Here is an 11578-nt window from a genome sequence, read left to right as displayed (position 1 = left end):
GTTAACATTGTTATTTGCAAAGAAGTAAGACACCAGTTCGGAAAGTGCTTCACGGTACAAGTTGAAGCCTCCTTCTCTGAATGAGTGGATGAGGGTGAATATCGTAAGTTCCATGTCCAGAACCAGACTCCAGAATTGGAACTGCAGACTCTCTTTCTTCCGTTTTTCACATCAATCCTCGAAGGTTATTTCTGATATGCCTTCTTCATCAGTTTGTACAAGCTGCATGCTGTAATCTGGTGTGCTTGTCTTGTCTTTGCGACACTGGATGCAGACAGGTAAGATTCTGATGTACCAGATGAGGCCACCCCTGCTTCCACAATAGCACTGGTCATCCCACTGCCTTGTAGTAATGTTCCTATCGATCTCAGTGAAGCCATTTCTTTATGAAGGCCTCCAAACATGACAACAAACATGTCCTCTCCATATTCTTGCCACTTCCACTGTATTTGAGATGGTGGCACAGCCTGTTCTAAGTCTTTGTCATGAAAATAGCTGCTGAAATTCGACTTCTGACAGAGCATGTCTTGTCTTATTATCCCAGCGGCTTTTGCTAGATGGATCGCTTCACCATAACGAGATGCTTCTGATAGGATTGAACCTACATCAGTTTCAACAGCCAACAGAACTTCTCGTCCTTGGCAAATAGCTTGCAGCTGTGGAATGTGCAAAAGCAGCTGATCCTTGAGTCAAGTGGGATGAACATCAGACAAGTCAACACCAAGCTGTTCCAGCCTCTGCTTGTAAAGCTTGGTCAAATCAGCAAGGTTGAAAATTGGTGGCCTCTCACTGCCATTTTTCATCTCGCAGATGTAGGTGACTAGTTCTGAGAAAGCAATTGAATCATCCTTCCTGTGCTTTTTCTTGCTCCTGCACCTTTAGGTATGCCCGTTCTTGCTTATACAATGCCACCAAACAGCCAAGGTGCTATTTCACTTCTTGGGCTACGACATCTCCTGCACTTAGTTTGGTGAGAAGTTTTGTATCGCCGAGTGTTTTGGCACATTCATTTATTCTCCTATTTACTTGCATTGTCATTGCTTCTCTAAGCTCCACTCCTTCAGTTTCACAGAAGAAGCATTCTTTTGTTTTAGTTTCTTGGAGCTTTCGTGGAAACTTACTTCTACTGCCCTCATCACTAGGACCTACATGACTTGCTCTCTTTTCAGCTCAGTGTAACTTTGTGTTGTTGAACAGAAGCCTGGAGCTCTCATGATATTGTGCCTTATTTTTTCTCAATGTTTCCTCTATCCCAGAACCTTCGTCAAGTCTTGCAGGGTCCAGCTTGATTGGTAGCCCATTGAGTGAGTGAAACAGAGGAATATTCTTTGCCAGGTTCAAATATCCATCATCCCCTCTTCTGGCAGGATTGGCCTGGGGAGATTTTAGATCTTCTTTCTTAACCTCCTGACATAGGCAACACTTGGTCCAGTCTGTTTTCCATGATTGTCCAGTAGAGTTCGCATCCTTGATTACGATGACATTCAGGGTCGAGGGTTTATCCTTTTACCACCCTGTACATGTGATAGTACAATAGGCCTCTTATGTCCTGTAATATACAATAGGCACTTTCCTGTATGGGATAGAACTAGGTTCTTGCACTGTGCCATACACCTAGTCCGATCATTCGTCCAGTGTCCTAAGTCCCGTGCGATCTGTACACCATCCAGATAACTAAAACCCTGTTAGCCTTGGTACCGGCTCTCCCACGCTGGCACGTCCTGTCCATTCAGGTGCAGCCACCTAACTGATTTGGGGTTGATTAGGCAGTATTTGGGATACTAGTAGGTTGTTGCAGTATGATACCAACATAAATACCCTACTTAGCTAACACTGAACCACATGCTGAGTTTCTCAGCTATGATGTCACTAATATGCCTTGGTAGTGCCCGATAATCACTCCTTTAATACAGTGCCTTAACCATATTATAAACTAGAAAATATATGTCAGCAAGCTTAAAAACATAGGAATCCACACTTAGATCATGCAATCCGGACAACTGCAAACATTTTTAACAAAACATCAACTTCAGGTGGTTATTTTGGCAGCCATCTTAAAAAATGGCAGCCATTTTGGATTTTCAATTGGCCAATTGGGCATATTAGATTAGTATCCCTTGGAGAACAATTGTGCCAAATTTAATGCTTGCATCATCATTTGCACGATTTTTCTAAAAAATTGCTCTTATGTGCAACGCTATGGTCTATTGGCACATATCACCTTTTGTGTATTGATACATACCAGTCCCCGAGGATATTTGCTTGATCGTTTTCTATCACTAAGCTCTTTCCCATTTATAGTCTGGTCGTCATATTTCAGTTCTCAAAGAGGAAAGGCGGTCTTTTTAACTATATTGACCTTTTAACATAGCTAAATTATGGTATCTGGTGCCACATAAATCAGGAAAAAATAAGGAAATGTTTAGATTTTCATTGAATTCCAAGAAATATTTCGGCAGGTGACGTCACATCTGTAGTATGACGTCTTCATCTGTGTAGCAAATTTTAGTTACTACTAAAGTTAATATAAAACAGAGATTTCTTTAAAGAACTACAAAGCCGCCCAGGTGTAAAAGGGGCGTGGCCTAAGCAAGCAAGAGATGACGACATGCCAATTTCCTTTGCTCCAGATGCAGCCACCTTACTTATGCCCACCTATGGTATGACCAGCCTGCGCCTGTGTAAGACACTCTCCTACCACACCCAGGAAGGGCTTATAAAGAACCACGACCGCACCAAACATCAGGAGACTCCTTGTACAGATGTTCAGCAACGTACAAATAGAGGCTTCTGGGATATTGAGTGGGGATGACGCTACCTCTCTCTGTAGATACCTTGGTTCTTGGAGGACTGTCGGATTGGTCTGGAGGTATGTAATGAAGGCGGGGGGGAGCGGCCTAGGACTGCAAAGGTAGGAGGAGGCTTCAAATATTGTCTTAACAGGACGGTATAAACTCTATAGTACATACATTAGAGCGATGAGGTCGAGTGACTCTCGACCAGACAGTAGGTAAGAACATCTTAACGTGGTTGAGGCTTTCCTTTGTGATGAATTGGTGCCTGTTAACTCGAGATCCGTAAGGAATCTCATCGTCGCGAATGATGGATATCCGCGCACCAGTGTCATCGAAAGCTCGGACCTGGTGGGCAGGATAGCGACCTCGGGGTGCAGTAAATATAGGGACTGCGCTGGAGGGCCTATTAGAACTGAAGGATTGTCCGTCCCTGTTATTGTAATGGCAGTAACCGCATCTGCTTTCTTGGGGCATCTCGACCAGGAAGCGGTGTGCCCATGCACTTTGCACAAATCGTAGAAACTCTTGCTGAAGTCGTGCTTGGGTCCATCTTCTGTAGTACTTTTCTCATGTGAATCATTTCTACTACGAAGAGTAGTGGGGACAGTGAGTCGCCCTGGAAGATACCTCTCCTAATATTAACCTCTCCTAGTCTTGTAAATACTGTATTCCAGTTTTCCATTCTATTTTGAGGAAGCTGATGGTACTTTCCTCTGCCCCTTATGTTTAAGGATTCTGCTTATTATTATTTTATTGTTCTAATTAATTTTTTTTCCATTTTTATTTTTTATATTTATTATATTTATTAGTATTGTTTTTATTTTCATTTATTGTATATTGTATTATTTTTTATTGCTATTTATATTTTACTTATTATTATTTCAGTTTTACTTGGTTTAAATTGAATTTATTATTATCTTAAATGTTTTTATTTCAATTTCTTATTATGTAGTTTTATTTATATTTTTATTATTTATATATTTTATTTTTAATACTTTTTTATTTTTTATTATTTTCTTTTTGTTTTCTTATATATTTCTTATTTTTTGTTTTTTAAATAATTGTTTTATATCAAAATTTTTATTTTTATGATATTTATGTAAATTATATTTATTTTATTTTTTTACTTTTCATGTTTTTATTTATATTTTTGTTAAATATTTATTTATTTGGTTTATGGAAATAATTATATTTGTTCAATTATTTTTTTCATTTATATATTTATTTATTTTTATATTTTTATTTTTTATATTTTTTATTTTTTGTTTATTTATTTTATTATTATTTTTATTTTTCTTTCTTTATTTATTTTTATTTATTTTTTTGTTTTATTTATCAATTCACTATTAATCTATTTTTATTGATTGTTTATTTTATTTATATTAAAATTTCTTATTTAACTTATTTATTTATATTAATGTAGTTTATTTGATTTCCATATATTTTTTATTTATTTATTTATTTTCATTTTTTTGTATTTATTTATTTATTTATTTTATTTTATTTTATTTTTATTTATTTATTTATTTATTTTTTATTTTATTCTTTATTTATTTATTTATTTACATTTATTTATTGATCTATTTATTTATATAATTTTTATTTTTTTTTCTATTTATTTAATTTATTTTATTTATTTATTATTTATTATCATTTATATTATTTTTAATTTTTTTGTTTTCATTATTTCATTATTTTCATGATTTTTTCATTTTTATTATATTTATTTTTTTTATTTTTATTATTATTTTTCATGCTTTTATTTTTTTTAAATATTTATTTATTTAACAATTATGTATTCAATTATATTTATTTAATTATTTTTCATTTAGTTACTTATTTATTTATATATATTTATTTTTTGTTTATTTCATTATTATATATTTTTATTTAATTTCTTATTTTATTAATTTTTATTTATTAATTTATTTTTATCTGCGTATCATTTTTATTATTTTATTTATTTTTATATCTTCTTATTTATTTTTCATATATTTTTATTCATTTATTTATTTATATTTATTTTTATTTATTTCTATTAATTAATTATTATTATTTATTTTATTTATTTATTTCTAATTAATTTTTTAAAATTTATTTTTATTTATTTATTTATTATTTTTAATTATTTATTTATTACTTATTTATTTGATCTATTTTTTATTTTGTTTTAATTTTTTTTATTTTTTCATTTTAATAATTCGTTTATTTATCTTCATTTATTTATTTATTTATTTATTTACAACTAGAATTAATATTATGCAGTGATTTGTTTGAAGAATTATGATTACAGTTACCTTACGAATGTGTAATTAATAGCATTTCAATTAAATTATAATTACTACAAGCGTGCCTTCGTCGCACAGCTGCCCTGGTGTAAATTGGGCGTGGCCTAGGCAGGCAATAGATGACGACAAGCCGATTTCCTTCGCTCCAGATGCAGCCACCTTACTTATGCTCACCTACGCTCACTTATGCGCCTGTGTAAGACACTCTCCTACCACGCCCAGGAGGGGCCTATAAAGAACCACGACCGCACCAAACATCAGGAGACTTCTTGTACAGATGTTCAGAAAAGTACAAATAGAGGCTGCTGGGATATTGAGTGGGGATGACGCTACCTCTCTCTATAGATACCTACGTTCTTGGAGGACTGTATAATATGTCTGGAGGTATGTAAGAAAGGGCGGGGACCCTTGGACTGTGAAAAGGTAGGAGGAGGCTTCATATTTTGTCGTAGCAGGACGGTATAACCTCCATAGTACATATCTTAGAGCGAATGATGGATATCTGCCCACCAGTGTCATTGAAAGCTCGGACCTGGTGGGCAGGATAGCGATCTCTGGGAGGTGCACTGGAGGGTTTACTAGAAATGAAGGATTGTCCGTCACTGTCATTGCAATGGCAGTAATCGCAGCTGCTTTCTTGGAGCATCTCGACCAGGAAGCGGTGTGCCCATGCACTTTGCACAAGTCATAGCAACTCTCGCTGAAGTCGTGCTTGGGTCCATCTTCTGTAGTATTTTTTCATGTGAATCATAGCTGTTACGAAGAGTAGTGGGGACAGTGAGTAACCCTGGAAGATCCCTCGCCTGAAGTTCACCTCTCCTAGTCGTAGCCCAGAGCTTGTAAATACTGTATTCCAGTTACCCATTTTATTTTTGAGAAAGCTGAAGGTACTTTCCTCTGCCCCATGTGTGTTCAAGGATTCTGCTTATTACTATTATTTTATTGTTCTCATTATTATTTTTTCATTTTTACTTTTACATTTGTTATAGTTATTAGTATTGTTTTTATTTCTTTTACTGTATATATTTTTTTTTTTTTTTATTATTGTATTTTACTTATTATTATTTCATCACTTTTATTTGGTTCAAATTAAATTTATTATTATCTTAAATATTTTTATTTTTATTTATTATTATTTTATTAGTTTTATATATATTTAATATTTTATATGTTATTTTTATTGTTTTATTTTATTTATTATTTCTTTTATTTTTATTTAATTTTATTTTTTTATTATCATAATTTTATTTTTAGTATTTTATTTTATTATTTTTATGATTATCTTATGTGCATTATATTATCTTAATCTATTATTATTTTTCATTATTTATGTTTAAATATTTATTTATTTTGTTTATGTATTTAATCAATATTTATAATAATTTTTTCATTTAATTATTTATTTTTGTTTTATATTTATTTATTTTTATTTATTTATTTATTATTATTTTTATCCATTTATTATTATTATAGGTTTATTTATATATTTATTTTAATCATTTTTTTTCATTTATCATTTATATTCATTTTTATCTATTTTTGTATATTTATTCTTAGTTTTTTTTATTTTTTTTTATTTTTTATTTATTATTTGTTTTATATTTATTTTATTTATTCTATTTATTTATTTAATTTATTTTTATAATCTTTTTTTATTTTATTTTTCTCTAATTTTTTATTTATTTATATTTTATATATTTTATTTTAATTTTTTTTATTCTTAAATATTTGTTTATTTATTCTTTTTAATCATTTATTTATTTATATATTTTATTTTTTTTATATATTTTCATTTATTTATTTTGTTTTTATATATTTATATATTTTATTTTTTATTTTATATATTTATTATTCTTTATTATTTATTCATGTATTTATTTATTTATATTATTTATTTCTTTTATTTATTTATTTGTATTCATATATTTATTTCTTAATTTTTATTAATTAATTTATTTCTATGTATTATTTATTTTAACTTATTATTTTATTTATTTATTCATTTTTATTAATTAATTTATTTCTATGTAATTTTTTATAATTTATTATTATTTTATTTTTATTTTATTTATTTATTTATTTATTTATTGTTTATATAATTATTTTTCATATCTTATTTTTCTCTATTTTTATTATTTTTTATTTTCATTTATAATTTTTTTTTTTATTTATTTTCATTTTTATTTATTTATCCATTTATTTTTATTCATATATATGTTTATTTATTAATTTTAAATTATTTGTTTTAGTTATTTTTATTTATTTTCATTTATTTATTTTTATTCATTTACTTATTTTATTTATTTATTCATTTATTTTTATTTATTTAATTTAATTTATTTATCCATTATGATTTATTTATTTTTTTATTTTCTTATTATATATTGATTTATTTTTATTGAATTTTTTTATTTATTAATTTATTTTATTTAGCTATTTATTTTTTATTTTTATATTTATTTTTTAGTTATTTATTTTCATTTATTCATTTATTTATTTTTATTTATTTATTCTTTTATTCATTTTATTATTTATTTATAATTTTTATTTCTTTTATTTAGTTATTTTTTTATTTATTTATTTATTTATTTATTTCTTATTTTTATATTATTTATTTATTATTTTATATTTATTTATTTGGTATTTTTTTTCTTTTTATTTCTTAATTTAATTTTACTTATTTTTATTTTTATTTATATATTTATTTGTTCATTTTATTTATTTATTATTTTTTATTTGTATTTTTTTATTTTAATTTATTTTGATATATTATTTTTACCTTTATTCTTCAAGTAAACCATCTTTTAAACTTATTAAATTAAAAGTAATTACTACCTCAGCTGCTGTAATATTATGTAGGTCTGTTTTCATGATTATGATTTTCTCGTTGTTGATCAAACTGTTGAACAACACACCGAAGGTTGGCATGTCTAAGACAGGTAATTATGAAAGCCAATTTTAATTTTATTCAAAGATGCCATAGTCTGTTATTAAACATTCATTTTTATTCGAAGTCAGGATTCTGACTATTCCATGACACTAGTTAAACAGGCTGTCAGAACACCTATCGAGGCCATTTTCACATGCAGGGCCATGATCAGTGTACATATTTATATTTCAGTCTTTAGAGATAAACTATGATATTGTCATCGAAGTCTCTCTCTCTCTCTCTCTCTCTCTCTCTCTCTCTTCTCTCTCTCTCTCCTCTCTCTCTCCTGATACTTCTCAATCTTTTCCCTTCTACTCTGGTGTCACATGGTATTGCGACATCAAAGAGTGATACATTCTTCTTAATGTTGTTAATCAACGTCACGTCTGGTCTATTGGGACGCATTACCTTTTTTGTATTGATACCAGTCTCCGAGGATTTTTGCTGGATCGTTTTCTATCACTAAGCTCCTCCCCGTTTCTACACTGCTCGTAACCTTTCAAATGTCAAAGAGGGAAGTCGGTCTTTTTAACTATTTTAACATAGATAAATTAAATTATGGTGTGTAGTGCCTCATAAATCAGGAAAACATAAAGATATATTTAGATTTGCATTGATTTTCAAGAAACATTTCGGTATATGACGTCATCATATCTGTAGTATGACGTAATTTCATCGCACAGCCGCCCAGGTGTAAAGGGACCGTCGACTAGGCGGGCAAGAGATGACGACAAGCCGATTTCCTTCCTCCTGATGCAATCACCTTAATTGTGCCCACCTATGGTATGACCAGCATGCACCTGTTTAAGAGGCTCTCCTGCCACGCCCAGGAGGGGGCTATAAAGAAGACTTCTTGTACAGATGTTCAGCAAAGTACACAGAGGCTTCTGGGATATTGAGTGGGGATGACGCTACATCTCTCTTTAGATACCTTGGTTCTTGGAGGACTGTATGATTGGTCTGCAGGTATGTAAAAAAGGGCGGGGGCCCTGGGACTGTGAAAAGGTTGGAGGAGACTTCAAATCTTGTCCTAGCAGGACGGTATAACTTCCATAGTACATACCTTAGATCGGTGAGATCGTGTAACTCTCGACCAAATAGTAAGTAAGCACATATTAACGCGGTTGAAGCTTTTCTTTGTGAGGAATTGGTGCCTGTCAACCCGAGCTCCGTAAGGAATCCCATCCTCGCGAATGATGGATATCTGCTCATCAATGTCATCGAAAACTCGTACATAGAGGGCAGGATAGCGACCTCTAGGAGGGGCAGCAGTTATAGGGCCCGGCGCTGGAGGGCATATTAGAACTAAAGGATTGTCCGTCCATGTCATTGCAATGGCAGTAACGGCAGCTGCTTTCTTGGGGCATCTCGGCCGGGAAGCTGTGTGCCCATGCACTTTGCACAAGTCTTAGAAACTCTTGCTGTCGTAGAAACTCTTGCTGAAGTCGTGCTTGGGTCCATCTTCTGTAGTACTTTTGTCATGTAAATAATGGCTACTACGAAGAGTAGTGGGGACAGTGAGTAACCCTGGAAGATCCCTCTCCTGATGTTAACCTCTCCTAGTCTTATCCAGACCTTGTAAATACTGTATTCCAGTTGCCCATTTTATTTTTGAGGAAGCTGACGGTGCTTTCCTCTGCCCTATATATATTCCAGGATTCTGCTTATTATTATTATTATAATTATTATTATTATTATTATTATTATTATTATTATTATTATTATTATTATTATTATTATTATTATTATTATTATTTTATTGTTCTAATTATTATTTTTTAATTTTTATTTTTCGATTTATTATTATATATTAGTATTGTTTTTATTTCTATTTTTATTATCTATAATTTATTACTTTTATTTTTTTATTATTATAACCATTTATATTTTACTCATTATTTTTATATCATTTTATTTGATTTCAGTTAAATTAATGATTATAATTAAGTATTTTTTATTTCAATTTATTATTATATAGTTTTATTTCAATTTTTTATTATTTTATATATTTTTAATTTTAATATTTTTATGTTATTTATTTTATTTTTGCTTTGTTTTATGTTTTATTTGTTTATTTCTTTTTATTTTTATGTTTTTTCATGCGCATTATATTTAGTTTTAGTTTTATTATTATTTTTCATGTTGTTTATTTTATTGGTTATAATTTTTTATTTTTGTTTAAATCTTTATTTTTGTTTACATATATGATTATATTTATTTAATTATTTTCATTTTATATATTTTATTTTATTATATTTATTTATTCTTATTTTTGTCTATTGATTATTTTTATTTTTATTTATCTTTTATTTTTTTTTATTATTTAACAAATATATTTATTTTTATTTTTTATCAATTTATATTTTTTTTTCATTTTGTTTACTTTGTATATTGTATTAATTTTCATATATTTTAATTTTTTTATTATTTATATTAATTACTTATTATTTCCATTTATTTATTTATCTATTTACTTTTATTTATTGACCAATTTTTAATTATCATTATTATTTTTTTTATTTATTTATGTAATTTTGATAACTTATTTATTTATTTTTATTTATTTATTTATTTATCGTTATTTTATTTTTATTTTTTTTACTTATTCTTATTAGTTTTTTACTTATTCGTTTTATATATTCATATATTTTTATGTATTTATTTATTTTCATTGATTTTTATTATTTTTTTTTATTATTGATTTTTATTTATTTAATTTTATCCATTTATATTTATATATGTTTATGTTTGTATTTTACTTATTTTATCTTTTTTTATTTTTTTTATTTATTTATTTAATTATTCAGTTAGTTATTTTATATATATGTTTATTTATCCATTTTTATAAATTTTCTTATTTTTATGTATTTTTTATATATTTATTTTTATCCATTTATTTATTATTACTTTTTATATTTTTATTTATGTATTTATTTATTTATCGTTATTATTTATTATCTATTTATTTTTACTTATTGATTTTTTCCTTTTTATTATTTATTTATTTATTTATTTTTCAAGTATTTATTTATTTTTATATATTTATTATATATTTATTTCCATTTATTTATTTTTGTTTATATATTTATTTATTTTGAATATTATTATTTATTTCTTTTTATTTTTATTTTTTTTAATATATGTATTTTTTTTCATTTTTTATTCATTTATTTTATATATATATGTTTATTTATTAATTTATCTATCTATTAATTTATTTTTTATTTAGTTATTTTTTATTTATTCATTTATTTATTTTTATTTTTGTTTTTATTTATTTATTGATATTTATTTATTTCTTTATTTATTTATTTATTTTTATTTATTTAATTATTTATTTATTGTGATATATTTATTTATTTATTTATTATTTATTTTATTTATATATATTTATTTTTTTATTTATTTTTTTTTTCTTCTTGTTTTATTTCTATTTATATATTGATTTATTTTACTTTTATTCATTAATTTAATTTCATGTATTTACTTATTTTTATTATTTATTAATTTATTATTTTTATTTATTTTTATTTACTTTTATGTATTTATTTGTTTTCATTGATTTT

This window comes from Macrobrachium nipponense, chromosome 29 (genome assembly GCF_015104395.2).
Source record: "Macrobrachium nipponense isolate FS-2020 chromosome 29, ASM1510439v2, whole genome shotgun sequence".
Classification (NCBI taxonomy): domain Eukaryota; kingdom Metazoa; phylum Arthropoda; class Malacostraca; order Decapoda; family Palaemonidae; genus Macrobrachium; species Macrobrachium nipponense.
The sequence above is the reverse complement of the archived record's forward strand: the minus strand, read 5'-3'. Positions refer to the sequence as shown.